The 16883-nt window shown below is 38.4% G+C and overlaps 1 pseudogene; it reads right to left on the bottom strand.

Annotated features, from left to right (window-relative positions):
• LOC149133438 (uncharacterized) overlaps positions 1 to 8743 on the bottom strand; it is a 33638-nt pseudogene extending 24895 nt beyond the window's left edge.
• Between the last annotated feature and the right edge of the window lie 8140 nt (positions 8744 to 16883).

Raw genomic sequence — 16883 nt, 5'->3', positions numbered from 1 at the left:
AACGTAAGTAACTCTCTGTTTACAAAATTTTAAAACGTTTTATAGAATCATGGTCAAGGTGGCTTCGTCATTTATACGTGCCATTCTTGCTACATGTATCCATCTTTTTTCGAAACATTTGCTAGACAACACTTGCCTCTCTACTCTCACCTTCCTTTTCAAGTGATACTTGAAAAAGTTGATGAGAGATTGACCAGAGAGGAAAGTATTTGTCTCTAATCCTTTCAGACGCGTCCACCAGATGCATTCTTTGGCCATAGCCACAAGTACGATAAATACAGCTCTTCCTTCCCGTTTAAAGGAAGGAGGCGTGACGATATTGACGATAGACTCGGTTGATAAACCGACTCGTCCCACACGCGACAGCAGTCGTTCGACATAAGCCCACAGCTCCGAAATGGTTGGACACTGCACGAGTGCGTGCAGAACGGTTTCATCGCTCTGACCGCATCTCGGGCAGGTCGGCCCCACATTTCGCGAGCCGTGTCTATAGAGCTTATCCCGAACGGGTAGCGCCTCTCGGTAACACTGCCAGGCCAGGGATCTCTGGAAGTTGTCCATAGGTCCCGGCCCGAAAGTCGTCCTGAACAGGCGGGTCAGGTATTCCTCGTGGACGCCCAGGTTCGCCCCGAGATCGTCGTCGTACCTGCCCTCCACTAATCCCCTATAGAATGACTTCGTTGTGATGCAGCCGCTCAAGGTCGACCCGGGACGGCAAAGTTGTTGCAGAGCAACGCGACACTCACGGTGCCATTCGCCATTCCTCGGCCTCTTTTTGATCCACGACTGCAGCTCGGTCATGGAGACGAGCTGCGGGAAAGCGCGTCGCACAAACGGCGACCACACCTGCTCACCGTCGTCTACGTAGAGCTGGAGATGTCGCAGTCTCAGCGCATGTCTGCGCATCATCAACCACGGCATGCCCAGCCCTCCTTTCAGCGGGTGTTGGCAACAAACGGATCGCCTCACCATCGGAACGCTTCCTTTCCACAAAAAGCGGAAGAGGATGCGCTCCATTTCGGTGATGGCGCGATCGGGACAAGGCACGACGGTCAGGCGGTATTCGATGACGGACGCGATGTACGCGTTCGCCACCTCCGCCCGACCTTTTAGGGACAGCTTCCTCTCGGACCATTGCCGGCAGAGAGTGGCCACCCTACTCGTTATCTCGTCCCAGTTCTTCTCCGTTTGCAGGTCCGGACCGAACCAGACTCCGAGCAACTTGACCGGACCGTCCGTCCAGCGTCCCACTACTGAGGCGCTGCCGGACGGTATGGGCTTGCTTCTCCAGGTGCCGAGCAGCAAACCCACCGACTTATCCCGGTTGATTTTCGCTCCCGTCACCGCTTCGTAGTCTTTCAGCGTCTCGCCGACAAGCTCGATGTGCTCGTGGCTAGACGCTATGACGGTGACGTCGTCCGCGTATGCCGACACGCTCGTCCCGCACCCCAGTTCTCGCGGGATGCCCCTCAGCGTCGCCAGCTTCCGCAGTAGTGGCTCGAGAGTCAATACGTACAGGAGCGGCGACAGGGGGCATCCCTGACGAACCGAACGTGCAATGTCGAAGGGTCCCGATAGACGTCCATTGACGCGAACAACCGAACGGATGCCTGTGTACAAGGCAGCCATCCAGCCGCGGAAAACGGGACCGAAGCCGGCCGCTTCGAGGACGGCCTCCAAGTATCGATGGTCTACCCTATCGAAAGCTTTGGATTGATCCAAATTGATCAGGGCCCCACCCATGCCAGGTTCCTTAACTACCCTCTCTATGATGTAGCGCATCAGATGGAGGTTGTCATGGATGCTCCGACCCGGCACGGCGCACGTCTGCTCCGTGCCGACCAGTTTCTCGATGACAAGCGCCAACCGCTTGGCTAACACCTTGGCCAAAATTTTCATGTCTGCATTGAGCAGAGTGATGGGCCTAAAGTTATCTATGGCGTCCCCCTTGTTTGGATCTTTCTTCAGCAGCGTTACCGCTCCTCGGCTCACAAAACCGGGAATGCTCCCGTTCTGCTGCCAGTTGCAGTACACGGCCGCCAAGACTTCTCCAAACAAGTCTGGCATACAGTTGTAAAGCTCGTAGGGCAGACCATCCAAACCCGGAGATTTGTCCGTCGAGCAATCCGCCATCGCGTCCCTTACCTCCTCCGCCGTGATGACCCCTTCGCAGCACTCCGCCTCTCTTGCCGAGAGTCGTGGCAAGCTGTGCAGGTAGGCACTAAAGTCCACCCTGCCTTCTCGCTCGCCACTCCTCCCGAACAGTCGGGCAAAATGCCGCTGAAACGCCTCGCACATCTTGCTCGGCTCGAGCAATTCGCGCCCCTGTTCGTCTACCAGAGACCGGATGGTGGCTCTGTGACCCCGCTGCGCCTCCGCCACCCGGGCCTCTCGTGCGGCTCCAACACCTTCATTCCTCAGAGCACGCATTCTTGCCCTGACAGTACACCCTTCGTGTTTAGCATTGAAGTGTTGGTCGAGGGCCAACCTCGCCGCTAAAACGTCGGATGCGATGCCACTTCGCAATGCCTCTTCTAACTTTATCACTAGCTCCCCCTCTACTATGTTCCTCTCTACAGCTAGTGCCCTGCTATACCTTATTGCTTCCGCCCTTACTGCTCTCTTGAGGGCAAACCACCATTTGTTGTTGACGATGGCTCCCGTCAAAGCCCTCTTTACTAACGTGCTAATCCGGTCTCTGAAAACCTGTCTCGACGGGAAAGACGCGTTTAGTTTCCAGTAACCGGGACCCTGCCTATGTGCCTTATCTAAGTCTAGCGTACACGTCACAAGTTTGTGATCCGTGTAGCTGACTATGTGGAACTGTGGACATCCTAAACTATCCCTATCTCTTGTCCTGCACACTATCCTATCTAGATACGACCTCGACGGCCCCATGCGGTTGCTCCAAGTCCACGTTAGATAGATAGATAGATAGATAGATAGATAGATAGATAGATAGATAGATAGATAGATAGATAGATAGATATACATACTTACAATCATCGATAGACTTATTCATATGAAGACTCTAAACATATTTGGCATTATATTACTTGACGCTAAGGCGGAGAGCTGGCAGTAATGGATATACTGAATGCCGGATCGAATGCTTAGCAGTATTTGGTCCGTGTTTACGTTCTGAGTTCAAATTTCGCTGATATCAATTTCTCGTTTCATTCTTTCTATGATAATAAAATAAGAACCAGATGAGTATTGAGATCGATGTAATTGACAGTTCCTCCTGCCCCAAAATTCCAGGCCTTCTACATTCAGTAGAAAGGAATACCTTACTTGGCTATAATAAGGCGATGAGGTGGCATACGTATTAACTTCTTTGAATTTTGTCAACTTTTACATTCTAATTTCAAATTCCACCGAGACGTAGCTTTTAATCCTCTCAAGAGCAGAGAATAAAGAGACCAGCGATTTGCTACCTTGCTGCTTTTCATTTTAACAATATACAAAGAAAAAGCATATTAAGCTATATCGGGTAGGTTTATTTTAAGCATTGGATATTAATTTAAAAGACCTTGTAACTAGGAATCAGGAGACACTGATATTTGTAATAATATTTTCAAAAGAGTTCCTGAAAGTTTTGATGTCATTGTTAAATTATTAATGGTGATAGCGATTATGCAAACGCAGTTGCTCTTCCTTCTAATACCATCAAGTAATCTCAGCTAATACTTCAAGACAATGAGAATGCCGCAGAACAGTTTGGACTAAATCTTATTGACTATAAAGCTAAGATTATAATTTAAGATCAACAAGTAACCGCTCATAGCATAAGATGTAAATATGAAATGTGTAAATGAATTGAAATATCTGAGATCATGTACAGAGTGACTAAAGAGGACAGTAAAATGAGAAACCAATTGGCATAGTTAACTATAAACATGACTTCCATAATAGAATAGCTGCATCTCCCTAATGATCTCATAATATGGTATTTCACAGCTGCTGTAGAAAGCAGATTGATATATGAACCGTTACGTAGGACATTTACAGAAGTATTTGAAAATAGATTGAATGAAACACAGAGCAATATGTTAAGGAGAATGCATAACGTTTCTTTGGAGTAACATTTATTAAATTGTATAGTAAACGGAAATATAACATTATTCATAGAAACTGTCAAACAAATCTCATCTAGGTTTGTGAGCCTCTCGGCAAAGAAAAGTTAAATTTGTGAAGTAGTTATTTCTAAGGCAGCTAATAGATAATTTGAAAGCAGTAAAGATTGTCAAGCATAACTGCAATAGTTAGGGGTCATATTTAGTTAGTGAATATAAATGTTGTGCTACTGGGATGATAGATAATGGTTCAAACAATGGTGCGAAATAGTGACAATGTTGATGATAATAAGCTAGATGAACGGAGGAGGTTATATATATATATATATATATAGTTGAAATTTATAGAAAAACAAAAGACGAAGACAGGTGTATGAACAACAAACAAGTGTAATAGTTTGACACTGGGGAATGTGAGAAAGTTTTTTTAATGTTCAGAGAATCTACATAAAAACAAAAAAAAAATTGTTCATACATGCATAAACACATATATACAAACATACCACACACACATTCCTGCATACATAAATATATTCATACATATAGATATACATACACACATACACACACATATATGTATATATGTATATAAAACATAGATCAGAGAACAAACATCCAATTTGATACAACGACTTTATACAAAACACCACGCCTCCAAATAGTGTTGACTTGATTTTGTGAAACTCTTTTACGCTCCTGGACTCCAACCTACCATGTTTTTTTATGAAATGAACTTTTTTTACATATTTAGTTTTGTTTGAGGGGACTAAGTAAAATCTTTTTAGTCAACTGACATTTTATTTTATTTAGATTTTTAGTCGCACGACACGCTTTAGAAATTTTAGTCGATTGTATATACATTCTATGTATATGTATTTCTATTTGCATATTGTATTTTTTACATTCTGTGTTTTTTAAATATGTATTATTTATATGTTGAAATACCATGGTAATATTTATATATGATCAAATGTTTGGAGGCGTAACGTTATGTATAAAGTCGTTCACTCGAATTTGATGCTTGTTCCCTGATAAATGTTTTTTTATCTGCATCTCAATTACGTTTGAGCACTTCTTTTTTGAAGTCTTTTAAACTCTTTTGCCTCCACAAAAAGAGGCAAAAATTATCTCTTGTCGTACACGCACACGCACACACACACACACATACACACACACACACACACACAGAGACACACACACATATATATATATATATATATATATATATATATATATATATACATACATACGGAGTAGAGAGAGAGATGATGATACAAATAATAAAAACAATTACACGCTGGGAATTGATATATAAAATATATATACAATTAATCATAATTATAAATAAGGATATATATATATATATATATATATATATATATATATATGTGTGTGTGTGTGTGTGTGTGTGTGTGTGTGTGTGTGTGTGTGTGTGTGTGTGTTTAGAGAGAGAGAGAGTGAGTGAGAGGGGTAGAATCAAGAACTTCAAATATTCAGTTGAATATCCGTGTTCAAGCATACAAATATTTATATAATTAGAGAACAGATTTACAAAAAATCCAGAGAAGATACGGTATTTCAAGTCCGAGAACCGTTCCTCAAGGATCAGAACGATGCAAGTCTTCATGTTGGCAGACTGAATATTCACCATTGCAACTATTGCCTAATTCCGAGGCCTCCAAAAGAGATTTCAGACCTGAAATACAATGTTCTCTCCCTTGGATTTCTGGAAATTTTGTTACTTCAAGTTAAGGTGAGGGTCAAGTCGATTACAACCACCCCAGCGCTCAACTAGTACTGATCCTATTGATGATGAAAGGATGAAAAGCGAAGTCAACTTCGGCGCAATTTGAACTCAGAATATAACGTCGGACGAAATTCTAAGAAGCATTTTACCAGCTCACCGCCTTATATATGTGTGGATATTATAAGTGAATATATATATATATATATATATATGTATGTATGTATGTATGTATATATATATATATATATATATATATATATATATATATATAGTTAGATATACGTATATATATATATATATATCTATGTATGTATGTATATAAATATATATATATATATATATATATATGTGTGTGTGTGTGTGTGTGTGTATGTGTGTATGTGTATATATATATATATATGTGTGGGGGGGGGGTGTATACACGTATATATTCAGATGAATATGCTACTTAAGTTGAGGCACCAGAATTTAGTAAGGTATTATGCATATAATTTCAATGTAAGGTGATTAAAATCAAAATAAGCAACAAGGATATCCAGTGGAAAAGCAGTACGATTGTTTCAAGCAAATTCCATTTTATTGAACAATGTAATCATTACATCAATTTAAATGTACAACAATCCGAACCTGCATAAAACAGAGAATTTAATTAAAATAAAACAGATCGACACAGTATAATTTCCAAGAAAGTAAGGAGATAGACAGAGAAGACGCTGTCTTCGATTCAGCTGAGAAGTTATTAAGGTATCAGGAAGAAAGACTTGTTACAGATTTAGCTTGTCACTGTTTTATGGGGTCAGTTTTAATTTATAGACTAGTTTATCAAATCTTTGTGTATCTAAGGCCAAAAGAGCAAGGCCTGTTAGCAAGTGTGCTGAGGGAGTCGACAGGAATCGTAGTGGGTATAATCATAAAAAACTATCAACAAGCATTGCTCCTTCATCTTTTGGCCTTAGATATGCAAAGATTTGATAAACTAGTCTATAAGTGAAGACAGCATGTTCTCTGTCCTTACTTTCTTGGAGATTTCAGGTAAAACTTTACTAATGTGTCCATCTGTTTTAATTTAATCAATTCTATGTCTTTATGTAGCTGAGGATTGCTCTGTATTCAAATTGATGTAATGTTTGCATTGTTAAATTAAATGGAGTTGTTTGAAACGATCGTACTGCGTTACCTCTGGATATCCTTGTTAGCTTATTTTGATTATATATATATGTATATATACACATACATGCATATATAGGTGTGTTTGTGTATCTATCTGTATGTATATGTATTTATATATATATATGTATATGTGAATGTATGTGTGTATGTATGTAAGTATGAATGTATGTGTGTATGTGTGTGTATATGTATGCATGTATGTCTGTCTGTATGTATGTATGTATGTATGTATGTATGTATGCATTATTTATGTATGAACTAAATCTTTTGTTTTAGTGTGGATTCTGAAAATTGCTATTTTTACTCCGGTTTCCGGATGGAGGAATTGACCTTTCATCAGAATCGGCAACTTTCAGAAAATATTTCATTAAACAATGAAATGTATAAAAAGACAAAATGAAAGTTACAACACTATTTCCGGTATCAGATATACATTTAACGTTTACAATTAAGATTGTGCTGGAGATTTTTTCCATAACTATTTTATTAATTAGTGTTATCTTGGAAGGAATGAGGTGTGGGGCGCATTACATTCGTAATCTCCGAAAGTTCCTTCGTCTTAAAGAAATCAATGGTTCTAATGATTTGTTTGGAATTCTTTTATTGGGATTTAACAAAAAACTATGAACGAGATGATTAAAAGTATTATAAAAAAACTTAGTTTCAACTCGTAAAATTTTCAAGAGATTTATGTACACACATCATTAGTAAAAATAGTATTTATTAGACAGGAGGGTGACATTAAAAGGAAACAATTGACTTCATATGCATGCGAAAGCGAATATAAGTAAATATTGACGTAGGAAATTGACTCTTCAATGAATTGAAATAATTAGCTAATTGTGTGACTAACTAGTTAAAGAGGAGTAAAGAGTAATAAAGAGTGTATTTCTCTGATATGTACTTGAAGGAGAATAATTACTAACGTTAATACTGGTGAACTGTTATGTTTATTGCGTGTAAATATATAAATATACAGTAGATCATATAGACAAAAAAGAAGTACACTTTAATCATCAGAAGACTTGTCTTTATAGGAAGTTAACTATACCGTCGGTTTCGTACTCATAAGCAATTATAGACGTTATAGACGGCTAGTCAAACTCTAATAGTCGCGGGGATATTCAAATTAAAAATAGAAAAAGGTTACCGTCACTTAATTTTGTAAACAAAAATATATTTTGTCGTCAGAGGCTTAGTTGGAACGGTCTTATCACTTTAAGATCGGTTCGAGTCGGCAAAATTTTACGGCTCCCATAAACACACGGCGAATCCCATGCTTGCAGTAGATAGTTTTAAAATGCGGATAAGAGCTGGAGTTCATTTTGCAGGAATCTAAAAGTTTCCCCGGTTCTAGCAAGTCTTTTAAGATCTATGCCCATTCTGCTATGCAGAACTTGCATCGTGAGCTCCCATTTATATAGGATCCCGGCTGTTCAAGGAGTCTGCAATTAATCGCGAATGGAGCTCCTTCATCCTTTAGATGCCATACGTGGCCGGCCAGGGAAGTGATGTAACGGCTTTCCAGAATCCTGACGGAGGGCCTACACTTGTATTGATGTTGCTTAAGTGAAGTTCCGGCCGAACTGATGTATGTCCTAACATGTGTGTTGAATGTGTTATCAATTTTCGTTAGCTGTGGGTCTGATGTTGCTGCTGCTGCTATTGCTGCAAATGCCACCGCTTCTCTCGGTGTTCTTAATTCTGGGCGTGTGACCGATAGTTTCGCTGTTGCTGGTGTAGCAGTCATCTTCGACTGCAGTGTTGGTGTTGCCGCTGTTGTTGTGTCGGTGTTGCTGGAGCCGCCATCGGTGTAATTAATTCTGGGCGTGAGATCGGTAGTTCCGCTCTTGCTGGCATAGCCGTCAACTCCGGCTGCAATGATTGTTTGGTGCTGCTGCGCTTGTAGCTGTCGGTGTTGGTATTTCTGCCGTTTAATGCATTGTTGCCTCCTTCACTGTTGCCACTGTCACAATTGTCACCGTTGTTGCTAGATACGCTGCTGCTGTTATTACTTTGACTGTTAGTTTACCACCGGCCTCCCATGCAGCAGTCATTTTACTCCCTGCATGAGCAAGCGATCTCGGCTAACGTTTTAGGTGTTTTTAATAACCTTTTTTTCAATGCCGGACGTGCATCTAAATGAGGACCTTAGTTTATGTGTATTGACCAAAAATCTGTACAAGTGTGACAGCGTATAGTGCTTGTCCACTAACCAAAAGGAAATTACTACCTGCACAAGTTTAAACGTTGAGAGAGAAGGGTGGGGCAAACCAAATGACTCTATGGTGGAGCTTCCTTTTGCAGGTACTAAGGCTCAGCATATAGGAGATGCTATCCCTAAGACCACTGGATGCCAGGGCCTCTTTGTAATACCGAGCCGCAGAGTCAAAAATCTATTGATTTGACGGCAAATTCGAGATCCTTTCGCTGACAACATTCAGTAGGTTCCTGAACACGATAGTCGAGTGGCAGGAGGCTGTGTTAATGTAGGATATCCTCTTATTTGGTTTGTGGTAGTGGCTGTATGAAATGGAACACAAGCCTAGTGCACACCCAGGAAGTTTACGATGCTGAGGTTGGTCTCAACTGTGATTTTGTTTTCCATGGAACAAAGGATGATTGTCACGTCCTCCCTGAGTATATCAAAGGTGTGTCACTTAGCTCCACTAAATGTGACCAGAGTGTCATCTCTGTAGAGACCTGAGATGACTAAAGAAACTGCTTCCCTAAAGTGTCCAAGTTATATAGCCCAATGAGGTCATATATATCAGCACTGTAGTAGGCTCCCATTGTCATGTCGAAGGAGCCCTTAGGATCAGTTTGTTTAACTCAGGTCGAACCTTTATTAAACCATTCCGTTTTCCTAGCGTGCATGATGACGTCTAAGTTGCGTGCCTTATCCACAGACTACCTAAGCCAGTTAGACAAGGGAGTGAATTCATTCCATAAGCAACATTATAAAATTTTACTAGTGGCTATTGCAGTCTATAATCAAATTAACGCCTATGTTCGCGTCAACAATGTAAAGTATGCTTTGCAGAGATAAAAAGAGAAACTGTAATAAATCTCATATCAAGAAACCAAGGAAGTGCAAAGATCAGGAAAAAGAAGCAAAGGAAAGCAGAAAAATGGGGAAACTAAGGACAGCTGAAGGTCACTCGAGTCAACACGCACCAAAAAAGGGGAAATAAAATATATAGACTTAAGCATACTAAACATATCGATTTATAATTTTGTTCATAGATACACATATGTAAATATTTGCAAAACAATCATGCAACTAAATATGCATGCAGATACATGCGTACATAAATATAAGTATACATATGCACACACACACACACACACACACACACACACACACACACACACATGTTCATGTAGGCACACACATATGGCTAGATGTATGTACAGCCCAAACATATGAATATGTATCAACATAGCCGTTATGCATGCATATACCAAATAAATAAAGGCTAGTTGCAGAGAGATGTACACAAATATAAGTGGTACAATCGAATACAATAGAACGATATTAAAATAATGATATATCAAATATGTAGGTAAACACAAGCAAGCAAACATACATAGAATGCATAATTACGCCGAACGTTAATAAAGGAGACGTGACAAATCAGTAACTATCACGTGTTATTCTACAGTTGTTTTCAAATAGGTTTTTTTTCTACTCTAGGCACAAGGCCCCAAATTTTGTGGGAGGGGTCAGTCAATTAGACCGACCCTAGTGTGTAACGGGTACTTAATTTACGACCCCGAAAGGATGAAAAGCAAAGTCGACCCCGGCAGAATTTGAACTCAGAACATGTAGACAGATGAAATACCTATTTCGTTATTGCCCACAAGGGGCTAAACATAGAGGGAACAAACAAGAACAGACGAACGGATTAAGTCGACTACATCGACCCCAGTGCGTAACTGGTACTTAATTTATCGACTCCGAAAGGATGAAAGGCAAAGTCGACCTCGGCGGAATTTGAACTCAGAACGTAACGGCAGACGAAATACCTATTTCTTTACTGCCCACAAGGGGCTACACACAGAGGGGACAAACAAGAACAGACAAACGGATTAAGTCGATTATATCGACCCCAGTGCGTAACTGGTACTTAATTTATCGACCCCGAAAGGATCAAAGGCAAAGTCGACCCCGGCGGAAATTGAACTCAGAACACGAAGACAGATGAAATACCGTTAAGCATTTCGTCCGACGTGCTAACGTTTCTGCCAGCTCGCCGCCTAATTGTTTTTAAAATAGCACGATCGTATTCGTTTCTACGATTTACTTTAAAGTGTATCTGCGCCTGTACGTATAAATTATCTTTTTATTGTGTTACTATATGCGTATGTATCGACTATGTCGTTGCGTATTCGCCTGTATGGTGCGTGTGTATATCAGGGTATACGTGTGTGTGTTTCTATATGAATGTGTGTATGTATGTCTCTGAGTGTGTGTGTTTATGGGTGTCCCTGCGTGTGTGTGTGTGTGGGGGGGGGGGGGGGGGGGGGGGTGAGTTACGATATTTTGATGTATGTGTATATTTTTACATACCTATGAGCAAAATATATAGTGATATCTTGGTATGCGTACGCCTATATAGATTCTCCTTTGTCACGTGTGTATGCAAGTGTATTCTCATGAGTATACATATAAGTAACTATCAAGTGTTATCTTTCTGTTGTCCTCATTTCTTTCCTTTTCTGCTTCTTTCTCAGTCCCTAGTTCCACCATTTAATCATTTATTTCTCATGTCTCTCTATTCCGAGTGATAATAGTCCCAGTTTTCTGACGGCTGTTTCCGATTATTGACACAACACATACATTAATGAGATTGGAATCTACTGTAGACATTACAGTAGATTATGATCTCATTAAAGTATAACTATGCTGATGATGAAATGAAATCTATATATATATATATTGATAAGTTAATAGATGAGCAAAGACCCGCTGTTAATTCCTTACTATATCCAATCTCCACTCACACTTTTTTTTCTGCTAGCTCGGGTTTGCATACTCCTCTACTCAGACTACTGTCAACTAAACTGTCTTATGTAGTTGGGGAGAAACCAAAGCAAACCCGATACTCGTAATGATAGGTAAGAAATGTATTACTTTACGATGTCTCTCACCCATCTTACTTACACTCACATATATCATAACTATATTTTATAAGATGATATTTATGGCATGGCAGTTATTAAATATATAATCAGATATGTGAAAAAGTATAAATGAATAGAATAAGTAGATAATAAGTTAATGAATTTATAACGTAGGGAATTAGCTATTTGATTAAATAAATTAATATAATACATTAGTGTGACTAAACATTAAATAAAGCTATAATTATAGCAAAATCAATAAAGGCTCCAGGCTAGTCAATGAAGAACGAAATTTCATGATTTCTTATGTGAAAATGTATTGAATTTCAGATTAATAATCAGAACATTTTTACTAACGATGATGATCACTCTAATATTGAAACCCTAAACTGATAATGATGGGGTACAGTAAAATATCACAAACTTACAACTGTAATGTAAGGTAGAAGCTGATGGAATATTATGTTGTAATTGCTGATTTCAAATTTTGGTACAAGGCCGGCAATTTCGAGAAAATTGATAAATCGATTACAGCTACGCCAGCGCTCAATTAGTATTTATTTTATCGATCCCGCAAGGCTGGAAGTAAAGTCGACTTCGCTGGCATTTGAACTCAGAACCTAAAGACAGACGTAATGCCGCTAAGCATTTTCCCGGCTTGCTAAGGATTCAGGCAACTCGCCGCCTATTTTACTCTTATTTTATTTATTTATTTTTTTTTTTTTGTAAATACAACTAACGTGGTGAGCATACATAATCGTTAGCACACTGGACAGGTTGCTTAGCATCATTTCGCTCGTGTGCACGATCCGAGTTCCAAAACTGCTAATGTTAACTTTGCCTTTCGGGATCAATAAAATAATTACCAGATCTAATCAATGTAATTGACTAGCACCGTCCCCAAAAATTTCAGACCTCGTGTCTATAGTAAAAATGATTATTATTGACAATATATATACGCATGCTGAGAGAACATACTTAGTGCTATTTCATCTGTGTAAATATATTTAGTTCAAATGCCGCCGAGGTCAACTTTACATTTCATTCTTTGGCGATACATAAAACAAGTATCAGTTAAGCACCAGTAACCTTCCACTTGTTTCAGTCCATGTGCCTAAAATGGATGAGACTGAAAGTATTATTTTCAATATCATTAATAACAATGGATATCAGAAAACACTTTCTTAAAAATAACTAGCTGTGGAACTTTTTGTTATCACCTCGTATATATGTACGTATGTATGTATGTATGTATGCATGTATGTATGTATGTATATACGTATGTATGTATACACACACACACACACATATATATATATATATATATATATATATATATATATATATATATATATATATATATATATATATATATATACGGGATGCGGCGAATAAACTGTCGTCTAAGTTATGAAAGAATGAAAATAATATTGACATCTCATTTTAACAGATATATTTACCAAAGTTACATGAAAATATCTTGAAATACTAACGAGTAAATTTATTCAACAAAATCGCCACCACGGCCTCCAGTGGTATACCTGAGATGTGGCAGCTTAATGCAGAGAAAGAGAAACAAACAAAGCGAAAGAGAGTGAGAGAGGGAGAGATTCACCTGCAATTGAAGGCATCTACCTGATAAGAAAGTATGTTGCTTAAGTTCTCAACGAAATATCATTTCTAGTTATTGAACTTGTGATATTATGATCGTAAGCAAACGTATCCGCTACGGCTCGTGCATTTATATCCACATACCCACCTGCATATACTTACATATAATTTCTCATTTGCACATGTGTATGTATATAGACATGCACACACATGTCCTCTCTCTCTCTCTCTCTCTCTCTCTCTCTCTCTCTCTCTCTCTCTTTCTCTCACTCTTTCTGTCGCACATGATTCGTGAGAATAGAGTAATCAAATGTACTACATCAAAAATTATGGTTCTTTAAAATCTACATGTGAAAACCTTTTATTCCTGCTAGATGCAATTCAATAGATTTTAATTTAGAAGAATGAAATAAAAATTCTTTTTCATAGGAACACAATTTTTTCAATATTGTATAACTATTGTTTGAAGACTGACTTATTTCTGAATTATAGACCATCTTCCTTTAATAAACTCTATTATAGAGTGTAAAGAGTCAATTATGTCACCATCATATGTAAAGTGTCAATTATGTATTCATCTTCATAGATATCTACATTACTATATAATATGCATACGTTATTTTAATAGTTTTAAATAACTGAGTGGCATTAAATAACTTTGAGTGGCATTAAACTTATAAGCATTGAAGGTATTTTTTTCCAATGAATATTCGCACTAACATAAAGAAATATAGGATTACATGAGACTTCCTTCAATTACTACAAGTTCCGTAATTAAATGGAAACAGAAAAAAAAAATCACTACTTTTTTTGTGCCGCTTCTGTTCTTGTGTTTCGAAATGTCTTTCATTTCAATGAACATAAATCACGATTACTTTAACATGATCACCAGATATCATGGATCAATCTCCATGCGCATGATGAAGATTTCAATTTCATGTTGAAACCATTTCATCTCCTTTTCATTATCATTGCTAATGACACATCTCTCTCTGACGCAGTTTCCGTGTCCGACATAGAAGAGTTGCAAATTTGTAGTAATAGAAGAAACTAAGCGCAATTGGATATGCCATTAATCATGAGCCTCTAGTTATTAAACTGTAATCTTAGAATGATTTACTTTACTATTAATGGTTACATAATAAATATAATAGCTGCAGTATACTCCAGTATAAGTCAAACTTCATCAAGTCAGTATTGTACAAACAAATATTTGAACAAGCGGATATGTATCTTGTTGAACAGTTTTTTATTGTCGTGAAAATGAGATGTATAATGTAACCGATACTTTCAGAATCCACGGTTATTAGTAGGAGTCGGTGTCAACAACAATTGGTCCATAGGGATGTTCTCGGAAGAGTTCGATAAGTTTATGACCGTGAGGAATAAATTGTCTGTTTCGGACATTCCGCTTTGTTTGAGAGTTTGCAAGAAAGATTGAGAGAGAGAGAGAGAGAGAGAGAGAGAGAGAGAGAGAGAGAGAGAGAGAGAGAGAGAGAGAGAAAACGATGTATTAGCTTGCGTTGTGTTCAAGTAAATTAATACATTAAGTGTTACAGGTTAATTACAACGTAAAAGAAACATTTTCCTTAATGAAATATTAATTTACAGACGCTATCTGAATAAACAATAGAGTATTAATTATAAAAATGAAAATAATATTGGCCATTGAATATTCTCATTCCTTTGCATAATTGTTTCTTGTTATCTTTTAATGTTCCCTGCATTAATTATTATAACGCAAACTTATCCATGGCCAAATACTGAACTTCATAACATAACAACTTCATTTTTTCTCTTTACAAGCTATTAAATATTCGCGGTTTATAATGGACCTTTATAAAATAACAATTAAGTTGAATATCACAAACATCAATGCTTTATAGCTTGCTATGCTATATTCATGTTATTCAAATTCGCAATAGCAGAGTCAAGTGGATATAATAATTGGCGCTATTGTTTATAACCATAGGCCAGACATGATGGATAGGTCAAGGATCATTTGCATTCCAACTCCGAATTTTTAAACATATTGTATCTACGACCTAGAACAACATTATACAATGTCTGCTTCCATTCTTCAACTGCAGATTTTGGCCTAAAGGAGATATAATCGTTCTACCTGGTAGATCAACTCGCTTCGTAGAAGTTTTTTTCTGAATGTGATAGTCGATTAAATTAACATTATATTAAGAGTAGATATTGTAGCTAACATCGTAACAATACAAAAAATTGCTTTGAAGTAAGAATGTTGCCGAGTAAATCTACTGCTCTAAGTCAACGAAATTGTATTCTATAAGTACTGTATTAAAAAATGGCCCCTACATATAGAAAATTAGTTTATTGTTGCTTCAATGCTTCTAGTAGGAAAGACTTTTACAAGGATAAAAGTTTTGTTTGCTTTTTTATTTTTATTTATTTATTTATTTCTGATAACAAAGGGATGGAAATTCCAGTCTACACAGAACGACAAATGCAAAAGTCAGCTCTATCTGGATTTCAAAACAGAATTCAAATTTACTGAAGTAAGAAAAAGGCATAAGGAAATTTTCAGTGACATAAATATTCAATGACATACCGAACTCATGGTAAATGTTTATGACTTTTAAATAGTCGTATAAGTACGCTACAGAACGTAGTTGACTAATTTCCATATATTATAGAAACCGGTACAAAAACGGTGAACCGGCAGAATTGTTACCGAACCGGACAGAATGCTTAGCGGCATTTCTTCCGATTTTACTCAGTGGATTCTAAAGCCGCTGCGTTTGATTGTGCCTTTCATCCTTTCGGGGTCAAAGATTTTGCCCGCTCTGCTATGCAATGCCTGCATCGTCCGTTCCCGTTTATATAGGACCCCGGTTGCTCTATGACCCTCCATTTTATTTCGTATGGGATTCGTTCATCTTTAAGGCACCACATGTGGCTAGCCAGGGACGTGATGCAAAGTCTTTCCGGAATCGGAAAATTGGCCCTGTGGTTGTACAGGCGTGCAGGCTAAAATTCAGTTCCTGGTGATGCAAGCTTTGCATAGCTGCAAGAGCAAGGATTCGTAAAGACTCGCTGGACCCAGAATCCCTCTTAAACTCAATATATATATCCCCTACCTCCATTTCAATCACTACCTGCTGCAGGCTTGGGATATCACGTTC

The sequence above is a fragment of the Octopus bimaculoides genome, chromosome 10, assembly GCF_046866305.1.
Source record: "Octopus bimaculoides isolate indiv1 chromosome 10, ASM4686630v1, whole genome shotgun sequence".
In the NCBI taxonomy this organism is placed as follows: Eukaryota; Metazoa; Mollusca; class Cephalopoda; order Octopoda; family Octopodidae; genus Octopus; species Octopus bimaculoides.
Note: the sequence above shows the minus strand (reverse complement) of the source record. Positions and strands in the feature narration are given on the sequence as shown.